Below are 25,881 nucleotides of genomic sequence, written 5' to 3' on the forward strand. Positions count from 1 at the left end.
ATATCATTCCTGCAAGATAATAATTAGCATTAATTTTGTCTTGCATTCTTAGGATTCTTGCATTCTCTAAGTCCTTCTTAGTAAGATGTTCAAAGAGTTTAAGACTTATTTGCTGTTCAAAGGTAAAATTATTATGTTTCTTATTTAAAAAAAGAAGTAACTATGGGAAAAAGCCCTTAAGATCAGCCAAGCCTACAAAGGGAAGTGTCATCATCACAAAAGTAACCTAACTAATATTGTTAATACATTAATACACATATTTGGTATAGACACTACAGATGCCCATTGAATTGGACTTTGAATTAATTAGGAGGAAGAAAACAGGCTGTTGTTCATGTAGAAAATTATATAATGCTTTAAACATCCCACCTGCTTCCTTAAGCAAAGACCCATTTTTTTAATCCAAATACCCTCCAAGTGATATAGTGTGATTGCAAATCTTAAAGCATAATTTCTGAGTAAAAGTCCTACTTGACACAAAGAGAAAATGGAAAAAGACACACCATAGGTATGAGTAGATTACAGAATATTTCTAGTGACGACCTATAAGCAAGAAGTAGCATAAGAGTTATAGAACATATGATTAGAAAAGGAGGTTTTCATGTGACAATAGCAACAGTTAACAGGATAATATCCAGAGTGTTCCACTTGTACTTACAAAATGTAAAACAAACAAACAAACAAACAAAATCCTAGAGGATGATTTCCTTCCAGTACATTGGGTGACTCCTCTGAGAAGGATCCTATATAAAAACATTAACAAGAATCACATAGAAAAAGAAAGCATGGTTGAGTTGCTTTCTACATTGATGGATATAGCCTCCTCAGTTAAAAGCACCAGTATTTGAAGCTTCTAGAGTCACAAATTATCTTTCCTTAAAGTCAGAAGTGAGAGATAGATCAGCCCTTAATCTAGAAACAAACATTTTTAACCTGAGATCAGTGAACTTTTTGTTTTATATCTGCAATTCAATATAAATTATTTTCTTTGTAATCCAATGAGTTTATCTATGTCATACATATATATGTATGTATGTATCTATATAGATATAGAAAATTTATGAAAAGGTGTCCATAGGCCTCACCATATTGCCAAAAGTGGCCCTGCAACAAAAATGTTAAGTAAAATTGAAAGGTTACTTGAAAAGTAATTATACCACTTTTCCATTTCCTAAAGTATCATTTATGAATTGTTTTATTTATCTATACCTTATGTGTAATATGAGCAAGTGTTAATGGCACTTAATAAAATTTAGTGGGAAGAGGAGCTGGACCTAACTACATGTGTGTGGATATGCATGCATACATATGTACATATCTATATATGTTTGCTCATATAAATACATATATGCATATGCCTGCATATGTATAAATACACAAGAACAGAGCACAGAGACTGTGGTGACTGATGCAATTTTTAAATCATTTAGGGAGCAGCAGTTTCTGAGATGTATGAAAAGAGAAACATTTCAAAAAAATTAAAAATGGAGTATTATTATTAAAAATAAAAATGCAACTCAGAAGACATCAGAAACTACATGCACACATCCATACTTTCTTATCTCTATTAAATATGGAGAATAATCTTTAAAATGCTGAGCATATTGATGAAAACATGAGAAAGATAAAAATTAATTTGTCTTTTAAAATTATTTATAATGCTACATTTATAATGTCACGATTGGCCTAGAAAGTATGGATAATACAGAACTGAAGTTTATGTTTGATGATTGTTGAAAAAATATTTAAGAGAGTAAAATGAAGACTTGAATGTTCTCCTTAAATAAGAATAGATACACATGAGATTAATAAAAATTTTGATGACAGGTATGACCACAGGAATAACTTTGCCCAATGATCTTCTAAATATCATTACAAGGCAAGGCATAAAAGAAGGATACAAATGGTTTCCATCATCATGAAGAATATACTGTAGGAAGTATAAATAAAAGGATTTTCTGTTAATGATGATACTGTATGTCATTAACATATATGGATATATAGATAACTGGTAGCATTATGCTAATTACATCAACCCTCAGAATGCTATAGGATCTGTTCACTGAGATTCATGTTCAACAAAAAGATAACAACCCAGTAATCCACACAGGAAAAACCAAGTGGATGAACAATATATTTATGCAAATTGTGATATGAAGTTAGATGGACAGCTTTCTGAGTTATTCTATCAATGCTTCTTGATTAATCAGTAACATTGTACAATTTGTTGGATTCAGAATTGAACAGGAACTCATATTGGATTATATGTGAGAATGTATGAAGTATTTTTAAATGATTTCAAGTAGCCCACTTATACAAATGTCAATTTTTAACAATAAACTCACAGTCACACTATTTTGTTATATATCATGGAATGAAACAAACTCAGAAGAATAAAGATTCTACAGAAACCAAAGACAATAGAAAGAAATGCTATGTATAAGTGCATGTGTATACACATACATACATGTTTGCATTATACATGTGTATATACAGTATATATATACATGCATATGAATATATAAACATATATATCCAAACATGACTTGTGGAGAAGTGTTATAAAAAATACCAATGACGTGTCTAAAGGGAATAAAATATAATAAAAATAGAGGACAGCATTTAGATGTTCCAAGTGTTTTACTGGACATGTGCGTTAGAGTAGAGGCCTTTGGTTTGGATGCGCAATTAGTCTGGAGTCTGTGCTTTCAGGAACTGTTAGATGAAGTTGATAGTTGTGACCTCTGGACTAACAGTTCAGAATGAAAGCATCAGCTATGGACTTCAGAGGGAGTGGGCTGAAGTAGGGTAAGTGAGGTTGGGATGGTCTACTCCTCCTGTACTTCCTGTGAAATACAGGAAGACTCTGTTGAGGTAGAGTGATGGTACTGATAACCTACCTTACTGATTAAAGAACAAAATTGTTGAGTTATGAGTATACGGGATATGGACCTTTCTTTCAGTCTAGAGGTGATAGGATTGCAGAAGTAAGGAGAAATTCTAAACTATACCTGAGTACTCCATACATGAATTGGAAAGACACTGGAGTTGTTCCTCATTAGACTCAGGATTGGGCAACTATGATTTAGGAAGGTGAATCCTTTCCTGCCAGAGGTCAGATTGTTGAGAGTGAGACATGCCTAGATTTCATGTGAAGAAGATCTGACAGTTCCTATAGACTACAAGTTTTATGTGAACCACTAACATCATTTGGAAGCCAAAAATTAAACAAAATAAAGATCAAACCTAATCTTGGGCAAAATTAATTGTCATAATGTTAGATGTTGAAAGGACCCCAAAAGCCACCTAATCCAACCTAAAGATGAACAAGAACCCTGTCCACATCATACTGATAAGAGGTTACCCATCCTTGGTTTGAAGACCAGTTCTGAAATGAGAGACATGATAATTCTACAGTGTGTTGCCCTGCTCAGATCTCATCTGGTCTACTGGGCTCAGTTTGGGAGACCACAAGAAGGTCACTGAGAGAGGCAACTAGACAAGGATGGTAAATGAACCAAACATGATATTATACTAAAACTAGCTGAAGAACTAATAATGCTTAAGTAGAAGTAGAGACATGAATGCTATCTTTAAGTACTTGCTATCTTTAAGTACTTTGATGGCTATAAAACAGAGAAAAGATTATAGTTATTGTTTTGTCCCGAGAGGCAGAACCAAGAATAGTGGGTGAAATTTGAGAAAGAGAAAAAAATTGCAATAAAGCATATGTAAGGGGGTAAAATAAAAACACCTTTCTAAAAAAATGTTGTTCAGTTGTGCCTGACTTTTCATGGCCCCTTTTGGGGTTTTCTTGTTAAAGATACTGGAGTGGTTTGCTATTTCCTTCTTCAGTTCATTGTTACAGATGAGAAACTGAGGCAAATAGGATTAAGTGACTTGCACAGGGTCACACAACTAGAAAGTGTCTGAGGCCTGATTTGAACTCAGGAAGTTGAATCTTCCTGACTCCTGACCCAGAACTCTGTGTACTGAGCCACCTAACTGCCCTTCTAACAAATAGCATTATTCAAAATTCTAATGGATTTCTTTTGGTTGTTGTTTTTTTTATTAGAGGAACCTGAATTAAGTAAAACCTGAATGACCACTTGTCAAAAAGGAAATGCTAGTTCAGTTAAAAATTGACCCGATGACCCCTAAGGTTCCCTCTACTACTGTGATTTTCTGATTATGGATGTTTTTACGGCATTCTTTGTGAATTAGGCAACTTACAGACTATCAAATTTGTTTTACAGATGACTAACTTAGTAAGGTTCTTTCACCAGCAGTTAATCAGTGTGCAATGCACTTAATATAGTAAAATATGAAATCCTGTTCCTCCTATTCATCACTTCTTAGTACCTGAACTTCACTAACTGACATGAGGAATTTACAGTCAGGACAATCTCAAATGAGCAATTTCACTGAACATTAATGCAGGGACCTGAAATCCAAGAAGAACAAAAACATCTCAAACTCATTTTTCCCCTTTTTCAGGAAAATATCAAAATACCAGCATTTAATGTGATTATAATTCTTCTACTGGTATAATTGAAATTAATTCCCAGACAATAACAATTCCCAGACAGAAACGTTAAGACTGAAAGATATCCTAACACTGACATACAATGGCTCCCCAACTGGGTGGTAAATATCTCCTCCTGGAAGGTATTATAAAATCACCCTCACCATCAAGGTTCCTGCTTATATTGCAGAATACATTTACAGAACAAAAGATCTGTTACTTTTTTTTTAGCTTGAAAGATGATAGAATCTCTTTGGGGTAGATCTATGGGAGAAGTGCTGTTTTTGCTCAGCATCTAAATGAGGAAAAATCAATGAAATCAGATGGTTTTCATCAGGCAATTGGACCTATTCATAACAGAGGTAAAGAAAACACACATTTGATTAAAAACCTGTTTAAAAAGTATGTTTTAATATTTCTTTTATCATTCCTTTGCTTTTAATATAGTGTAAATTAGAACTAGATAAAGGTCACAGCTCTGATCATTTCAAACATATTATAGAGGCTGAAAACTAGAAAAAAAATAATGAGCATCGATGGAAAAAATGAACCAGTTCACATAACCAAATGTCTTATATTCATATTGCTGTATTTAAATATTTTCTTGGCCTATTTTGGCTAGAATCAAGTTTAATATTCTTTTCAAGTCTTTCAAAAGCTAAATATCTATCCCCAAATAGAAAAGTACAGTTCAATTTGAATTAATTAGCTATAATTCTAATATAGAAATCATTTTTCATAGGATCATAGCTTTAGAGCTGAAAAGGAACTTAGATTAGGGGTTATCTAGTCCAACTTCTTCCTATTAGAGCTAAGCATCTGAAGCCAATAAGCTTAAATGACTTGCCCCAGGTCAACAACAGAATAAGCAATAACACTGGGACTTGAATCACACATGAGATCTATAAATATAACCTTTCAATTACATTATAACAATGTCCCCCACCCCCTTTCTATTACTGGCAGTTGAATTCTCTAAGATGTCAAAACCCTCGATAAAAAGAAAAATATGAATGGTAGATTCAAGTCACAATAGGAAAATATATTTGTCAACCTCACAGCTAAATTGAGTCGGACACAATGAATACAGCTCTTCTCACAGCGGATAGTCAGTAAATGTTGTACACTGAGGCTATCCACATGGAACTGCTAAAGTCAACAAAAAAAATTGACAAGTGTCTATTAAGAAAATATTTTGTAAGCATATCATGCTTAACTGAATTGATGAGTTAATTCAGTAACTTGGGTGACTGAATTAACTCATCAATTCAGTCGATCTAGTCAACCAATCCTTCCAATTTGGGCAGGTAGGTGGCATAGTGGGTAGAGTACAGGGCCTATCTTCCTGAGTTCAAATTTGACCTCAGATACTTACCAGCTATGTGACCCTGGGCAAGTCACTTAACCCCAATTGCCTAAAAAAAAATAGAAATATAGGATCACAGACAATAGGTAGGAAGGAACTCAGAAGCTATCTACTCCAACCCTTTCATTTTACAGATGAGGAAACTGAGGGCCAGTGAGATGATATGACTTGTCCAAGGTCACTTAGTAAACAACAGAGGCAGAACTTATACTAACATCTTCTGTCTCTAGAGTCCATTTTCTTTCCACTATACCAGTGCATCATGGCACAAGTGTGATCCTGGGGTACACTAGCAGAAAAAAAAAAAAGCTATGTAGTAGGACCTAGAATGCTAGAAAGTAAGACTAGCAATAAACTATAATGCCTGTTATTAGTTCATGTAGACACACCCCTGAAGTGCTAAACCACCCCATAAATTTTGTTTTGATTTTTTGTTTTTTGGCAAAAGCAACACACCAACCTAGCCACTAGATCTGCACTGGTACAATGAGCACCCACATGGATGAAATCACAGATCCGTGAAATATTGAAGCAATAAAAAGCAAGGTTAAAAAATAAAAAGTTATGTCATTGGAAAATTGCAATGGCTTTCAACATTCCTTTCACATTTGGATAAATATATATATATATATATATATATATATATATATGCATTTTTATGTGATTCATACTTTCTCAAGATCACTAGTACAAATGTGAGCATTAAAAGGAAATATATTAGCATTAATTTTAGCTTTTTTCCCACATCCTTCAAGTGGCTGGACTGTAATTCACTATTAGGCATGAGACATCACTGACTCTTATTATTTCACATGGTCATGATAGGTAGCACTTAATTTTAGTTGTAATAATACAAAAATTCTAACTTTCCATACTTTCTCATAAATGTAGTTGTTTTTAAGCATGTGGAAAAAGTGTAGGTAGGTGTTTGGCAGACAAAAAAGAGCACTTTCAAGGTGATCATAAAGAAACTAGATGATAATGAAATTTAGTAAAATAGATTCTTATGTCTAACTGCAACACAGAAGTGACCCTGATCTCAAAAACGATGCCAGTGGAGCACCAGCTCTTGGAGACTTTACCATCATGACCCAGTGATGGATGGACTGTTTGTCTGTTTTTCAGTTACCCACCTGGCTAAGTTTAGAGAGGCTGATTACAAAGTAATGACATGTTTTGGCCATTGCAAATTTTAAAGAATATGTATGAGGTTATAGTCTCCATTTGTGGAGAAGTAGAGGCAACAATAAAATTGCATTTTTTTTAATAACAGAAGCATGGCTAAATAACTCAGGATAAATCATTCAAATGAGTGTATTGGACTGCATTATTTCCTTCTATCTAATCTGTACAAAACAAATCTAGGGCTAAGCCTTCTCTCTGTCTATCAAACAAATCTTACATTCCCTCTTTCCTTCCACTGCCATCAAGAATGCTATGCTCCTTCACTTGTTGGATTCCTACCCATCTTTTAAGTTCAACTGAAATATTTCTCCATAAAGACTATACCATGGCTGTTGATACTGACTTTCCTCCATAGACATCACATTCCACAACATTTTTTTTTACCTCTAGTGAATATTCACTGAAACCTTTTGTAATCAGTTATCCAAATAAGCTCCTACAGGAAGGTGTCACATTTTGTTTAAAAAGTGTAACACCCTCAGCACCTAGTACAATACTCTAACACAGGAGCAATTAAAAATAATAATAAATAATAATAACATATAGCATTTATATGTGCCAAACACTGTCATAAGTACTTTACAATTATTATCTCATTTGACCCTCACAATAACCCTTGGAGGTGGGAGTTATTATTATTATTCCCATTTTACAGATAGGGAAACTGAGGCAAAGAGAGATTAAGTGATTTACCCAGGGTCACACAGATAATAAGTGTCTGAAGTCTGATTTGAATTTGGGTCACTCCAGGCCAAGCATATTAGGTGCTACCTAGCTACCTCATTTGATGTTTTTTAAACTTAATCATATTACTGTTATATTCATACATATTAACATATTTAGTATGAAGACAGATGTAAATTGCAGCTCCAAAAAAATCTACTGTAAATGAAAGTAATAAATTAAATCTATCAACAGGTGATTTTTATCTAGCTGATACCAGGATGGTAAAATGTATAAGGTTATGTACTTTAAATAATCATTTACTTTACAATCACAGCTTATTACATGAGGATAATAAAAATAGGTGGTTGAAATATACCTAATTGCAGAAGCCATGCCGTATAATTGGAAAGTAACTGGATTTGGAATTTTAAAACCTGGGTTCAAATTCTGCCTTTAGTGCTGTCTCTGTAATCATGGAGAAGTCACTTAAGTTTCCCAAGTCTTAGTTTCTCCATCTGTAGCATAGGAAAAGTAATACTTGTTCACAAAGTTATTACAAGGATCTAATGAGAGTACATATGTATATGTATGTATGTATGAATACGTATATATAGCCATATCTATCTATCTATCTATCTATCTATCTATCTATCTATCTATCTATCTCACTGTGTAAACTCTCTCACTACCTAAAGACAATATCATTGTTAAGAGGGAAACATTTTGGTCTCATTATTTTTTTCAGAGAATATTTATTTCAGAGAATACACTTTTTCAAAGTACATTAACAAAAATCTTAATTACCTAAATAATTGCCTTCATTCTGTTCTTTCTTTATATGAAACCACAGGCTTACTGTTCTTCATAGAGAAAAAACAATATTGGTCAAATCTTATTATAATAAATACTATTTAAAGGCAGCGTTGGCATAAAAATTTCTAAACTGTAATCAATGGCCCACCAAATGAAAGATCATACAAGCTCAAGAATGGCATAGGAACATAAGTTTTGACTTTTGAAAGTAAATGTATTGCTTCATAAAATTATAAACAATGATAGATACTGTCAAATTTATTTTAAATGAAATTTATGGTGCTTAAAAAAAAAGGAATTTCAGCTGTCATCTCTGATTTGGCCTTAAAGCTCCTTTTAACATTTCCAAAATTACTGGGGTTTTATTACCAATGACCCAGCTCTCATTCCCAGGCTTTCACCCCCTCCAGCAATTTGTGTATATTTTAAGCCTCAATTTGCAGTTAACCTTCCAATTAAGAATTTGAAGTGTGGTAGTAATTTTATGCAAAATATAAAGCATGACTGCATTTGACTATAACCTTGAAGCTCTAAATATTACCAAACCTGAATTTTGAGATCAGCTAAGAATGTCTCTATTTCTAAACTATTATCATGCATCGGAGTGTCATTCCCATATGTGGGATATTGCCTGAAAAGTTCATTCATATTTCATTTTTCAGAATTATATATGAAAATGATCATAATCACAGAAAGGTTTCATTCTTCTCATCAATTAAACCATATTTATAATGAAAAAAAGCATTCTAATGAAATTAAATTTCTAGGAATGAAACAAACATGTAAATCATAAAAATGTGATGTACAGGAGTTTTGAAGATAAGCAAATGAAGAAAAGAGCATATCCTTATTTTTTTTTGTGGGGGCCAGAGAAGACAGGACTACTTTTTTTTTAAATCAAACTCAGTGATAGAGCTGGGAGAACATTTCAGGCAAGAGAGTTTATTTGAAGGAACAGTTCTCTGATTAAAGAAGCAATGATAAATCATTTCTGTACCCTGTAGCACAGTGCACTGCTTTATCCGTATAAAACAAATGAAAATCCCATTAGGCATTAAATACTTGTGAATGTGTGTGGTGAAAGGGAGTTTTGTAATCCATACAGATTTCTTCATGTGTGAATACACTTTCTTTCTCTTCCCAGAACTATTTGTAGTTTATTCCAGCAAATTCATGACTTGAATTTTAAATTTTATTAAACATATCATAATATTTATATTATTTGCACTTTTCTCAATTTTATATTTATGTTTTAATAAAATATCATTATAGACTCTATTCTTTCAACTTTTCTCCTTTTGTATTGAAGGAGTAATTAGTGACAAAAAGCATCACAGAAAATATTTCTAGGTGAACAAAATTCAGCTCAGAATTATACCATCGTCAAAAAAAAATTCAAATACAAATAAAAGCCAAATATGTCCAGAGAGATTGCTCTTCGTATTTCAAGGGAAAAAGTATTTACTGTATTCTACATAAGTATGTACATATGTAAGAAATTAAAAAGGAAATAACAGAAAGGAAAGAGAAATAACAAGTTTGCCAGATTGAGAGTTGGATATAAAGATGCTTAAGAATGATTTACAGGAGCAGCTAGGTGGCACAGTGGATAGAGCACTGACCCTGAAGTCAGGAGGCTCTGAGTTCAAATCCGACTTCAGACCAAACACTTGACACTTACTAATCCTGGGCAAGTCACTTAACCCTAATTGCCAAAAAAAAAAAAAATTGTGTTGGAAAGGCAGGGGAGCCCATACCATTTTTTCTCCCTGGGTAAAAATGGAAGTAAATGTGCTATTTACTCATTCTTGAGATATAACAAAAATTAAGACTTATGAATCAGCAGTTTGAATTTTTATCCATTCATATATTGTTCAGTTTTCTACTTACTTATAAAATGTGTGTTTCCACATCCCTTATTAAAAAAAAATTCTTTATTATCACTCACTTTATAGGTGGGAATGGGGAAGAAGGGAACAAACATTTATAAAGTGCCTAATTTGTGTCAGATCTTGTGCTAAGTACATTACAAATATCTCATTTCATCCTTACAACAAACCTGTGAAGTAGATACTGTTATCTCCATCTTACAGTTGAGGAAACTGAGGAATAGAAATTAAGTAAATTGTCCAGGGTCCCACAGCTACTAAGGGTCTGTGGCTGGATTTGAAATCAGGTCTGCCTAATTCCAGGTTGTCTATTCACTACATCACATAGCTACCCAGGTAGGCAATGGCAAGGTATAATTTGAGAGGTGTCAAAAGTGTCTCTTGAAAAGAAATATATTTCTGCCCATATGTCACATTTCCTTCAGTTTTATGGATGCACATATGCACGCACACACACACACACACACACACGCACACAAAGGTGTGTGTGTGCATGCGCAGAACAGAAGGAATCAAGGAAGACAGAAGAATACTGAAGTTCTCCCATTCTCTTGCAAGCTCTGCTCTGCCCCTCATGCAGGCCAGGCCGTTCTTCTCCACTAATGGTGACCAAAGCCCATATTATAACAGTGATCCAAAGGTCATTAATATGGGCTCTAGACTTCTCAAACTTCAGGTCTTCTTCAAACTTCCAGTCATGCTAGGGACTTCAAGAGGGTAGATGGAAGAAGTAAACCCTACTTCAGGTTGCTGAAGGAAAAGACCCTATGACAACATGGGAAGAGTTGGTAGTCTCCATCATGTGCCTAACCCCAGCTTGCAACTGTAGAGACTATAGGGAGTTTCCCCTTTGATGTGATCCAGGACAACTTCTCCTGGTTGAGCTGAGTTATCTTGCTCCCAATGGGATAGATTCATCTTTCTGTATTATTTAGTATATATTTTCCTATGTATATTTTCATTGATTTTTGTTTTGCTTTGATTTGAATGAATGGATTTCTTTATTATTTGCTATTGTGTTCATTGTAGAACTGGTATTATTAAGAAGGAAGTAAAGTCTTGGATATAAAGCTTGGGATCTCTTTCCCCCAATAATGACAAAACATTCAGAAGTTAGACTGGACCTGATAGCACTCTCAAGACTAAAAAAATATTTAAGGGAGCAGATAGATAAAAATCTACTGTACTAACCCCTCTCTTTGAGGAAAGCAGAGTGGTAGCCTTTGGCTCCAACCTCCTGCTTTCTCTCCTGATAAAAATAAAAATTTCCTTGGAGAAAGGTTAGGGGAGAAGAGGATAGAGAGGTTTCTTCTACCTCCCTTTGAGCCAAATAACAGTCCTTGCTAGAGTTGTGCCTCTCTAACATTACATCAGTATGGATTTGGAAGAGAAAGAAAACAAATCAAGAATACGAATTAATAGGGTATTATTAACTCTTGATAAGAAGTGATAAGGACTTGAATTAAAATGGTTGTTACAGGAGTGGAAAGGGACAGATTCAAAAGCTATTTTGTAGGTAGACAACCAAGTGGTTATGAAGAAGGAGGAGGAGTGGGAAGCATCATTATGACTCAGGTTATAGATTTGGGATAGTGGAAGGATTCAATCTAAAGGACATATTTAGGAGTAAAGATACCTTTTAGAGAGGGTAGAAAATGAGTTTCACTTTGAATATGCTAAGTTTGAGATACCAAAGGGAAATCCAAGTGAATAAGTTCATGATGAGTTGGGGTTAAAATTAAATATGCAGATTAACAACTTAACATAAAGATGATTATTCAATGAAGAGAAGCAAATGAAGAGAGGGAGACAGACAGAGAGAGAGAGAGAGAGAGAGAGAGAGAGAGGGTGGGGATAAAGAAAGAAAGGCATTTAAAACAAAAATATGGGACAGACTGTAAATGGCATCTGGCTCACAACACTCTGAAATGTGGCCTAAATCAGAATAAAATATAATTGACAACTATTTAAAAAAATAAGTGAAATACAATAAAACATAGATAATATTAATATGTGGTTTTCTAAATCAATAAAAGGTCTGCAGTGATTCTTAACTACAGTTTAGTGGCCTCTATTCTATTTGCGTTTGACACCATTTGTATAGCTTACCTTAATGGATGGGAGAAAATTGTGGTTCAGCAAAGTAGAAGTCAGATAAATTGGAAAACTATCACGAGAGTACAGTGTAAACAAATGGAAGGAAGAAGGCCCGAGAGGTGATGGTAGTAAGTACTAGAAATACAACTAGAAAGGCAGAGAAAGGTCCTCCTTTCAAGGGAATCACCTTCTAATGTGAGACACCACCCATATAGAACAACTACCAATCATATGAAACGTCTTACGATCCTTATAATACAATAGTAGAACACCTACTTTAATATCATTTTTACTGATAAAACCATATCCATTTCTCATGTCAAATCATTTGAGTGCTGAAGACTTTGGTGGTGAGATCTTTCTTTTCTGGATCTCCAGTAGCTGTAACTAATGAGCAGGTAGGGATTATAACATCAGTAGAAGAACTCACCAGGTAGCATATCAACAGTAGCTGCTTCCCAAGATAATGCTGTAGGGATGGGGCTGGGAGCAGGGTAAGCAGTCTTGGAAGTCCTGAGCTCTGGCAGGGTCTAGAGATGCTGCTATTTCTTGATGCGGTTTTTGAATTCAAATCCTAGGTTTCTTCACTGGGATCTGAGAGGAGATGATGTCAAGATAGCAATGGTGGTGGTTTGACTCACCTAGCTTATGTTACCTCCTGTCTCTCTGTTAGGGTACCTTGCTTCTTTATGTATGATTATTTGCCTGTCACATAGTTGGCAGTGAATCTGTAGTCAGTGGAGATAGCTGGCCCCTATTCCACAGAGTTATTTTCTTGGATGATGGCCTCGGGAGCAGCACCAGTATTCTGGATGGTGGTGCTATTCCCAGCCATGGCCGTATCTTCCCATTGTTGGCAGTTGATGATAGCCAGGTTAATAGGCCCTTTCATAGAGGTGTCTTCCTTTGATTATGGCTTTGGAGACCAGGTTAGGAGCAAGGCCTAGGGGCTACTGCTATTCTTCATTATAAAAACTCATATAAGTAACTGAAGTAAATTGAAGATGTTGGTCATGTAAATTGAGGAGGTTGATAAGGAAGTCAGTATACTTGATAGGACACCAACATGCATGTGGAAGTCCCCAAGAGGAACATAGGATTTGGGACAGAGAGAAAATATTTTGTTCAAGTATTTAACTTTTTAAGAAGAGTGAAATGAAAGCTGTTAAATTAGAGCAATCAAGATTTAGACCATGTGATATGTGGTCAATCTTAAAATAGGAGGGGTTGCAGAAGAATGGTAGCATAGAAGAGAAAGAGAAAAACTAGTGGAAAGAGTAGGAAGCAAAGAGAATAATTCCTCTTCAGTCCCAGAGTGTCAGGAAGCACAAGAAAAGGTATAAGTAGCACATGACTGAGTGACCAGGGATAAAGAATCTTTCAGAAGAGAGATGTCAAACACATGGGCCACATGTAGTCCACAACACTCCAAAGTGCCCTAGAACCATATTAAAATGTAAACGGGAAACATTCTACAAAATAAAAATACAACAAAACTTAGATAATGTTAATATGTGGTTTTCTAACTCATCATGCACCCCACAGTAATCCTTATCTATAATTTAATGGTGCCTCTTTGTATTTGAGTTTGAAAGCACTGTTCTGGAGTCAGGTTTTTATGAGTACAAGAAGAGAGAAAATTTGTGAGAGAAAGAAATGGATGAGAAAAGGAGTTTGCTAATGAAAAAAATAAGGGTTCCAGAATGTATAATATAGAAAGAAAACGGAAGATGGCTAAGCTGACGAGGATACAAGGAATAGAAATGCATCTGAATCATGAGTATTGGGCAATAAATAACATGTAGAAGTTTATTGTCTTTAACACAGGACCCATTGACCCCCACCCTCCAAGTTTCTTTAATTATGGGCTTGTTCTGTATTGCTCCAGAGGATAAAACCAGGAGAAATGGGCATAATTTCTAATGATGCAAATTTTGGCTCAATATAGAAACTAATTCTAATAGGAATAGTCAGGTTATACAGTAGGCTACCCTTTAAGGTAGCAAATTCCTCCTTTTGAAGATGTAAGCAAGACTGGATGACAATCTGTTAAGGATGTGGTAGAAAGGGAGTTCTTCATTGGGAAGGGTGTCAGACTGGGGGACCTGAAAAACTCCTTCCAACTCCAAAATTCTATGAATGCACTATGCCTACATTGAAAGCATCAGATTTTCAGGAATATTTGAATTATTTTCCCAACAAATTTTCCCTCGTTCTTTTTGTTTATAAGCCAGGGGGCTGGAGGTGGTGGAAAATATTACAAATACAAAATGAATGATGTTGGAAATATTTAAGTTAACAAAGAGTAATTTTTCATGCCAAACACTACAGTTTGTCAAAATCTAAGTCTTAAAAGTTGAAAGAAATCAATCCATTTCCATTTTTCATCTAAACAATTAGATCTTTTTCTTCCTCTTACTCTTCTTTAGGGAACTAGAAGGACTTTTTATGACTATCATGGGAAATAAGAAGTCCTGGTATGCATGGGAATGGCCATTTTGGCACTTAATTTTATGAACAGTGGAGGTATGTCACCAATAAATAGAAATGGAGATGGCATTTTAACCATGACATATGCCAAAGGAAAGAGATTTTTTTTTTCCTTTGGCAAGGTATGAAAATGTAAAAATGACAAAACTTGCTTTGCTTGTATTTCTGACATTTGCTACTCAACATTCAATTATCCTTGAGCAAATTAATCATTGTACATGTTATCTATAAGAGATCTTGCTTTCAAATTCTTAACAGAAGAGAAAGTGAGTTACGGTATTCAGAACTCACCCTGTGATTTACCTTTACTCTACAAAAAGAGAATTTAAAATGTTAGCTTCAGAGACTGCAGCTGAGTTTTCAGATACAAAAATTCAGATTTGGAGAAGAATGATGAATGCGTTAGTACTGAACTATTTCAACACGAAAGAGGATTTCCAACGCAAACAAATAACTGAACTATTATGGTCTGCACTGTGTAGGTAGTTCAACTGATTATTTTAATGACTTCACTAAATGGTTCTTTTGATGTACACTAGTTGCAGTCTTAGAGAAGAAAAATTAGTTTAGGCTAAGATTTTGCATCTGTCATAGATGATAATAGTAATGGTATGTTAGAGGTGAAGAGGATCTTAGAAATAATATAGTTCAACACCTCCCCTTTATAAAGAAGAAAACTGAAACCTAGAGGAGGGGACTGATTTGCCAGAAGTGGTGATTTTTGCTTGGAATATGGAGTAAGCAATGGATAAGCACAGGAGTACAAATTAGAAAAGCCAGACTATATTCCCTTATTCGGTTTGAGAGATGTAATTGAAATCCAGCTTTATAGAACTATAAGATCTATAAAGATCCCTGAGTTCAACTCTTTCATTTGACATATGAGGAAACTGAGGCCTAGAAAAATAAAGTGTCACCAAAGTATCAAAGCTAATTTGTTGCAGAGCCAGGATGACAACCTTTTGTATCTTAAGCTATAGAATCTCTCTCATTTCCAAAAATAAATTCATAAAACTGCTGAAAGTAGTAAATGGGAAGTCCATTAAGAATTGCCCTTTCAAGGGACATAATAACATGATAACCTTCTGAATGGAAGTGTTTGTTCAGCTCTATTCTGCACTGATCAGACTGAAATGAAGTACAATGTTCAGTTCTAGGCAATTCATTTGAAGAAAGGCACTGACAAATTGAAGCTGGTATGAAAAAAAGAGCCAGAATAATAAGACTCACAATCTTGACATTTTAGTTCTACTTGAAAGAATTGAAACTTTCTGAAGGAGAGAGACAGAGAGAGACAGAGACAGAGAGAAGATTTAAGTTAAGGATGAGAGGTATCTTCAAATATATGAAGGCCTCTAATATAGAAAGATTTCTAGTCTGTAGGGCTCAAGAAGGTGAAACTAGTAAGTTAAAGAAAAGCAGATTGAGGCTCATTATTAATGAAGAATTTTCCAAAAAAAAATAACTCTTTAATTGATGTGCCCTTTTAGATTATAATCTTCTTGAAGCCAGTGACTATATCTTTTATGAACTTTTTAATCCCCAGCTCTTAGTTATGGCCTTTGCATATGGTAGCCATGGAATAAGTATTTAGTGTGAAGTAGTAAGTTCTCTATCACTGTGAGCAATATTTAAGCAGAGGGTAGATGACCATCTTATGGAAATGGTATCTATATATCACATAGGGGAATGGACTGGATGACTTCTCATGTTGCTTCCAACCTTTAAGATTCTACCTCTGGATATGTCAGCCTCTCAAAAGGCAACTAGAGATACATGAATATGCAAGAGAAAAATAAGGGGGACATGGAAGAGAATGTTTGTACAGTTGATATGAATTTGGAATGGCATAGGCATGCTACTATCAATGTGAATGTGTATGTGTGTGTAAGATGAGTACAGTACACAACACCTAGTGAGTCTCTGAATATACCAAATCAGAGTAGCAAAAGACCAGAAAATGATGGGAGAAAAAGGATGCAAAAGGATTTATAGTTTACTCATCTATCAAGGTTGGAGTTTGTCAACATCAGTTCATTAAAAAATAGACACATATATGTATTTTTAAAGGAATTTTACTTTACATGCTCAATGTTATGTTCTCTGAAGATAGGAAAGGGGAAAGGATTTTTTCTGAGTTTAACCCATTTCATGATCATGGAAAAAAAATCTGTCTAAAGAACCAGACCACCAGCACATCTGTCCTTTCTCTGGCTTTTAGATCAATAGACTAGAGCACAATAAATCCTTCAAGACTAAAGCCTGCTGGGTTAATCTATGGCAATACAGTGTGTCACCATAGAATATAAGTTTACTAACATATTATAGGCCTCTTCTGAGGTTAAGAAAAACTGGATTCCTGTAAGTCATCATCCAGAGAAAGATTTATTCCTGGGGCAGTGGAACTTATGTGACTGCTACTTTTTTAAAACTATGATCATGAACATTCAACTTTTGCTTGTGTCATCCTTTCATGTTTCCCAATTTTAAAAGGTCCATATATGAGAAGAAAGACATTTTCACTTTTTATCTTTTATTACTTGTTTTCAAAAGAATTTTTCCTAAGCTTCCAGAATGACTTTTTTTTAAAAGCATCTTATTTCAAAGACTAGAAATAAAGGATAAAAGTCAGTGACCCATTCTTTAAAAAGTGTGTTGTAATGATCAATTTGATCTTTGGTAAAGATGCTCAGTGTTAAGATATAATCATTTAGTCAAAAATTTGTTTTCTTTCAAGAACTAGATTATATAAAGGCTATATATTTTGGGTATCTTAATGATATCCATTATTAAAAACATAAAGAAGGTAATAAATCATATATACAGTAAAGGGAATATTTAATTTTGGTAAAATGTGTTTTAAGGTGTTCTGGAATATGAAAACAGTAAATAACAAAAATATTCTACTGAAGTCCATTTAGACTATAGTAATATATCTATATCTATATAATATGTATGTATATATGTATGTATGTATATGTGTATATATGTGTGTGTGTATATATATATATATATATAATTTATTTATTTAATACATATAGAATCTTAGAATTTTGGAACTGAAAGAAGCTATAGATAGATACAATTTAGTTCAACCTTCATACTATATTAATGTTAGAAATAAGATCAAAAGAATCTAATTTAATTATTCAAAATCACACAACTTACTTGTGGCAAAGTCAGAATTAAAGTATTACTCTACTGAACTCTATTCCTTGTTCCAAGATACTGTAACTTAAAGAGTATCTAACAGCTTATATTCATATTTTTTGTTTTATCAATTAATAATCATTTTATGTACATTGTGAGAAATATATGAGTATTGTTAATAATCTAAATATCAGTTCTTTGTCATCAGAAAGAGAGCTGCTATAAAAATTTTAGAAAATAGAGATTATTTTACTTTTCCCTTTATCATCTTTGGAAATAGGGCAGGTAGTGGTATTCCTGGGTCAGAGGGGATAAGTAGTTTAATAACCCTTTAGGCATAATTCCAGATTGCTCTCCAAAATGGTTGGATCAATCTGCAATTCCATCTACAATGAACGTGTCCTAAATTTTCCACATCCCCTCCAACATTTGTCATTTTCCCCTTCAATAATGTTAGTCAATCTGATAGGTGTAAAATTATATCTCAAGGTAGTTTTCATCTGCATTTCTCTAATTGATAAAAAATTTAGAGAATTTTTTTCATGTGACTATAAATTGTTTTGATTTCTTCACTGGGAAACTACCTGTTCATATCCTTTGACTATTTATCAATTGGGGAATGACTTGTATTCTTATAGAACTGACAAAGTTTTTTATACATATTAGATATGAAACTTTATCTAATGCCCATCTGTTGAGGATCAGCTAAACAAGTTGTGGCATATGATTGTGATGGAATACTACTGTGCTATAAGAAATGGTTAGCTCAATGATAGAAAAATGAGAAGGACACACAAAATAATGAAGAGAGAAATGAGCAGAACCAAGAGAAAATTATATACAGCAACAAGCAATATTGTTTTAAGAAAAATTTGAAAGAATAGGTTATTTTGACTATTATAAATACCCAAATTAACTATAGAGGACATATGAATAAATATACTATCTGCATCTAGAGAAAGAAGTGATAAAAGTATGTATAGAAAAATTTTATACAGACACACACATACATGTACACATGTGTGAGAGTGTGTGTGTGTGTGTGTGTGTGTGTGTGTCTATGGTAGCCATTTCTGAGCTGGAGGTTGAGGGGGGAAGGGAAAAAATGAGAAAAAAGAAAAAAAGAAAAAAAATTCCATCATGATTTTGTTGTGTGTTTTAAGGGAATAGCAAGTTGTGCACAGTAGATTTGCTGTTTCATGCACAGTCATCTTTTTATTAATTGTACTATGTTGAGGAAATGCTCATTTTATTCCAGAAATTATAAATAAAAACTTTTTTTAAAAAAATCAAAATATGATTTCCCTGACAATATGATTGATATGTACTTCCTATTTCAATAGTTATTTTATAATGTTATTAATAATTAGTTCATGCTATACTTTGACAAAAACATATTTCATAGTTCAATTCTTACTATAAATTGTTATTTGGAAGATTTACTCTGAGTCTTAGGGATGTTCTACTCAGCCTCATCATGTAAGTTAGCATTCATGACTGGTTCAATTTCTCAAAAACAAAAAAAAAAGGATGACCTTCAAATCAAAAGAAAAGATGAGTGAAGAATTACCATGCATTCAAGAGAATGCAAGAGGGAGGGGAATGGAAGAGCAATAATAGGGTGTGAGAAACTTTCAGAACTATGTGTGCTACTCTTGGTTTCTATAATTGGCTGTCTTTGAGCAGTGAACTTGTTTTTCCTCTTTCTTTTTTTTCTACTCAAATCTCATCTATGATCTCCAAATGAATTACTCATATGATGAAGTTCGCACCCCCTAACATTTAAACTATTTCAAATGAATGTCACTTCAAATTTAAAAGACTTCATTGTATTCTTTTTGCCAAAACTTGCTGGGTGGTTATTCTCTTTGAACAACATCTACCTGCCTCTGGGGTAGATGAGATTATGATTCAGATTTATAGAGAACTCTGAAAACAGAAGGAAAAAAACATCTATGGCTATGCATTAGCTAAATCCCTTTGACAAGTTCTTCTCTAAAGATTGTCACCTGTTTAAACTACAAGAGAACTCCTCTTCTATTCATAAATTTAAAATTTACCTTTTAAGTGGCCCTTTTCTCTATTTTCACATTCTTTGAAAGCAGCCAATGAAATTTTGGCTGTGAGTACAAAGACATGTCTTTTGTGATTGAATTAAAAGTTTAGCTCAGGTTCTAATGGTTACTTCATACACACACAAATGTAAACTTTCTCATTTGAAACTGACCAATTTTTGTTATATTTCTTTTCCTTTTATCTTCTTTTCTGGATCAAGAAGCCCTAGGAGGACTAAAAGGAATCTAAGACGTATGTATATATATATAAGCTACATATGCATATATACACACATATGTAAATATATGCATGCATATAGAAAGAAAGAGAGAGAGAGAGAGAGAGAGAAAGAAGAAAGAAAGAAAGAAAGAAAGAAAGAAAGAAAGAAAGAAAGAAAGAAAGAAAGAAAGAAAGAAAGAAAGAAAGAAAGAAAGAAAGAAAGAAAGAAAGAAGAAAGGAAGGAAGGAAGGAAGAAAGGAAGGAAGGATGACAGTCAATATCAATGTCAATATCAGACCCTAAAATGCATATTCTCCTCAAGGCCAAGGTAGTTGGTGAAGCCTTTTGTCACATTCTCTTTGAGTTCCTTTTGCTGTCTCTTTTACACCACATGCACATGTAAAGGATGATCTTGATATTTATTTAACCTAATTTTGCTTCCTAGATACTTGAAAATATATGTGACTTCATTACCAGGAATACTCTCTCCATAAATGCAGATTTTAACCATTAGTTATGAGTTGCTATAACTAAAATGGCTCATTACCCAGTAGTCAAATGTTTAAGTATAAGCATCTTCCAAACAGATCCCAAGGTAGCAGGCATACAGTCTGTCACAAATATGTATTCAATCAATTTTCAGTTTGGAAGTAGCTTCCAGAATTTGTGACATATTGACAAAACCTTTGAGAACCAGGGTCAACTTCTTGTTACAATTAAGGTTCAAAGAATTCTGGGAGAGAAATCTCATTTCATCTATACACAAATAATTTGATCTAAATACAAATTACATTCAGCCCTAGGATTCCCCCAAGTTCATCTTATCACTCACAAAGAGCAGATCTTCCAGTTGGACATGACTTGGGACTGCAAATGGAAGCCCAAGACATGGGTACTACTGAATGGTCCTGAAGTAATTGTTACTCTACCACTCCACTATTATTTTTACCTTTTCCTTTCTCTCCCGTTTCTTTTCTTTTACTTTTTTCTCATTCATTTTATTTTGTAGATCTCTCCCACTCTAATCACAATACCTTGGATTTTCCGGTAATAGCCCTGCTGGTGACATTTAGTGCTGAAGAGATTGCTAAGCCTGGATGTTAATGAAGAATATTCTATTCCTCCAAAGTCTGGCAATTGAATAATACTGGAATAACCAGTTTCCAATTTATTAAGCTCTAACAGATCAACTCATGATGAAAAATGTGCATTAAAACAGAATGACAATTTTTAACATGAAAGAACAACTTGATTAATTAAAGAAAAAGAATATATAATATTGACAGTGTTCCTATACTCTAATTGACTCATAGAATTTTTAGCACTTTAAGACCTAGAAAGGATCAGAGACCTTTCCTAAATAATCTAGAATGGATAAACTCTAACACATCTTCTAACCCCAAATTCACATCAGCAAGTTCATCTCTTTTTATACATGAGGCAGCTCATAAATTATGTGACTTATCTGATGTAACATAAAAAACTCAGATTACATAAGTAATTCAGATGAGCCCAGGTTTCCAAATTCTAGATTCAGTATTCCCTCAAGCCATTTTTTGTCTATAAGAACAACTTAAAATACAAAGAGCTTCCTTTCAAAGTGATGAAAAGAGATTCTTTTCTCAGAAGGTCTTTAATTTTACCTAGACAGAGTAGCACTATATCACCCCACTCTGGGAAACCTTCTGTCACAGGACATTTTCTTCAGCAGCTGTTTTCAAGGTAACACAGCAATTAATCTCATGGTATTTCCAGCATGATCAGATGCAGGAAATGTGGGTGGGCAGGCCCAATACAGAAAACTCTTTGCAAAATCTATACTGATTAATCTATATTGAACCTACCACTTGGCCCATAAAACCTGGCAACGAGTTCAAGAGGGAACATAATTGAAGATAATGACAAATGATCTAACTAGCAAACAAGTGAGGCTAAGGCTGTGACTACAAAAGCAAAATGGAAAGTTATTCCAAGATAAATAAACACTTTGAGCTCAGTTAGATAAAAATGCAAGAAAAACATGGCCTTTAATTTTGGGATTGAATTTTCTGGATCATTCCTTCACACTGTGTGTGTGTGACCAGAGTGTAACTGAAGGGGATTTGGCACTTACTGACTCTGAGGCTACATTGTCTTAAAACAGAGACTTGGAAATCATGTGCCTTTTCCCTGATCTCCTGATTGCAGACCCACGCATTTTTCTAACTTTGCAGCTGGCTACATTCTGGTGCTAGCTTGGCATAACACCAAACATGCATTTCTGCTGCAAATTTGGCACTACTCCAAGTACATGTGTCTTATAACACCCAGAGATGGCAGGTGTTTCCTGACATGACTGTGTAAGTGTCCCATATTGATCTGATAGGCAGATCATTCAAGATAGGAATTGCGATTGGAATGTAGACATAGGCTACTAGATTTCTAGATTTTACTCCCAGTGAAATGACAGGTGTTTCTACATACTTATTTTTGCTTTCCATTCTGTCAATTCACCAAAATGTCCTATATGGCTTTCTTCAGGAGCATGAAACCACTACATAGTGAGAAAGTTTTCTTCACCACTCTTCATAGACCTCATAATGTATTGTGCAGGGTAATTTACCAATAAATATTCTGACTAAAACAAAGTTTAAGACCTGTGAGTAATTCATTCATTCAGCAACCATATATGAGGTCTCTTCTGTAGGTCGAGTACAGTGTTCTGTGCTGGAGATACAAAATGTACATAAAAGATGGTCCCTGCCATCATGGAGTTCAAAGTTTAATATATGAATATAAAACAAACACAAATAACCATAACTCAATGTATTATATGAGCAATAAAATTCAGAAAAAAATTAATCAGCCACACGAGTGAGTACACACATGTGTGTGTATGCTTACATTAAACATGGCATTGTTACGCCAGGTAAAACTTTTCCAAAATCCAATATATCCTCACTCTGCAATTCTGCACTACATAAAGCATGAGATAATATCAAAAAACTTAGGGGGTGGAGGAACAAGAAAACATTTATTGAAAGATTGTTTTGCTTTGTTTTTTTTTTCTTAGACAATGCTCTAGTTGGAGAAACTTAAGATTTGAGAGCAAAATGGAAATGAAACTTGAAAAAACATGAGAAACCATTTGCATTAAGATACTACTACCTTACATAAACATATATAACTGTTTCTAATCTATCAAATTATGCATTTGTCACTGGGGGAAACAGAACAAGGAACATGCAAGTGTTGGCATGGCATTAATCGTTCTAAAAAAGTAACTTGGGCCACAAATAGGGAAATGTACAAAAGAAGACATCTCGTCTCTAAAGTTTAACAATGTTATCCTCATCCACCAATTTTTTTATGACTTTATATAGGCCAAACAACTGAAAATGACTTAAAGGTGCAAAAGAAATAGCTAATTTATTCTATATATATTTGGGACCTTTCACCAGATGAAATGTCTCCTTCAGGTAACACCAAAAGTTAACATTTGTGAAATTATCAGTACTTGATAATAAGGTGCCTAGATAAGTAGCTATTTTAAAAATTAAATTCTCCAGCTAAATAAGACCATATCTCAAATCATATTTTAACATGCCTAATTTGAAATAGCGGGATAGTTTCTTCTAAGTAAGGTTTTAAAAATTATTTTCATCTCTTTTTTCTCTGCTAATGAAAACAGATTATATCCAAATGAGCTTTTGTCAGTATCTATAGATACTGGAATATGCATTAAAGTTTCCATTGTAAAGAGAATGAAGGACAATTATGAAATCAAAGGAGTAGGGCACCGAAGAGTCTTTGAGTTTATGCCTTATGAGGTTTGGATGAAGAAACTGAGGAAAGTTAGCCTGGCACAGAGAATGCCACGGCAAATATAGAAAAGCCATCTGTAAGTATTTAAAAGATTATAAAGCGGATTGTAGGTTTGACTTATTCTTTTGGTGCCAAAAGGTAGAGCTTGAAAAAATGGGTTGAAATCACACACACACAAAAAGGAAATTTACATTTGTTGGCAAGAAATAACTTCTTAACAATTTGATCTAGACAAAAAGTAGAATAAGCTGCTTCAGAAAGTGGGTTCCCCACTGTTGGAAGTCTTTAAGCAAAAGAATATGTGACCCCTACTGGGGTATGGAGTAGGGAGATTGAATTTTTTCAGATATGGATTGGACTAGGTGGACATTGAGGCCCATTTCAACTTGGAAAATCTGTGATCCTATGGATGATCTAGTCAATATAATATTAGCTCCTTTATGACAATGACTATTTCATCTGCATGTAGTAGGTGCTTGTTGAATAAATGCATACTCTGAATCTCCCTGATCCAGAATTCTGAAATTCCTCTAACCACAACTTATTATCATTCCTTTTTCCCCATGCTGCAATCATTCTAAACCTATTAATTATCCCTAGTTGTGTCCTTTATATCCAAGTACTTTTCTAAACCATCATCCCTTTCCTGCCTTCACTCTCCTCCCTTCCCAGCAATGACCTTGCAGTTAACCAGTACAATTACACTCTATTCTACACTCCTGAACTTCTCATCCCCTCTATCCTATCTTTGCTCATGTCCTTCCAAATCTCAATCCTATGTGCTTATTGTTGTTTCAGTTGTGTCTGAATCTTCGTGACCTCATTTGGGATTTTCTTGGCAAAGACACTGGAGTGGTTTGCCATTTCCTTCTCTAGATCATTTTAAAGATAAGGAACTGAAGCAAACAAGGTTAAGGTACTTGCCCAGGGTCACATAGCTAGTAAGCCTCTGAGGCCACATTTGAACTCTGGTCTTTCTGACTGAAGGCCCAGCACTCTCTCCACTGAGACACCCAGCTGCCCCAACCCCATCTTACCCCCATCCAAATTCACATAATCATCCTGAACAAGTACCAGTGGTAGTATCTGATCTGTACTGGGCCCTAAAAAATATAAAGCAATCCTATCACTTCAATTTCCAATGAGTTTCCTAAAGTGACTATTCCAACTATGTGTTTTTAATCTCCTCAAACCTCCAAAATCACTAGCTATCCCTTCCTTCTCACTAAATCATTTTGATCATATTGACTGAAAAAAGAGAAGACCAATCTTCCTTTTGTCCCTAAGATATATCTAAAAACCCTTTTCTATTCTTTCCTCCTTTAATCCAGTCTCTAATGAAGAGCTAGTGCTTCTTACTACAACAAAACCCTCAATGTATCCTCAACTGAACTCTTGATTCTATCCCCTCCCATTTTTTCTGGCAATTTGATCCCACAATTATCCATATTCTCTCTATATATTTGATCTATGTTTATACTGGTTCAATCCCTGTTGCCTACAAATATGCTCAGATATCACCTATCTTTAGAAAAGACTTCAATTGGCCATATCATTTCCTCAAGCAATCATACTATAGCTCTCCTAATTTTCATAGCCAAAAACAAAAGAAGTTATTTGCA

The sequence above is a fragment of the Phascolarctos cinereus genome, unplaced genomic scaffold (assembly GCF_003287225.1).
Source record: "Phascolarctos cinereus isolate Bilbo 61053 unplaced genomic scaffold, phaCin_HiC Scaffold_1;HRSCAF=81, whole genome shotgun sequence".
NCBI lineage: Eukaryota > Metazoa > Chordata > Mammalia > Diprotodontia > Phascolarctidae > Phascolarctos > Phascolarctos cinereus.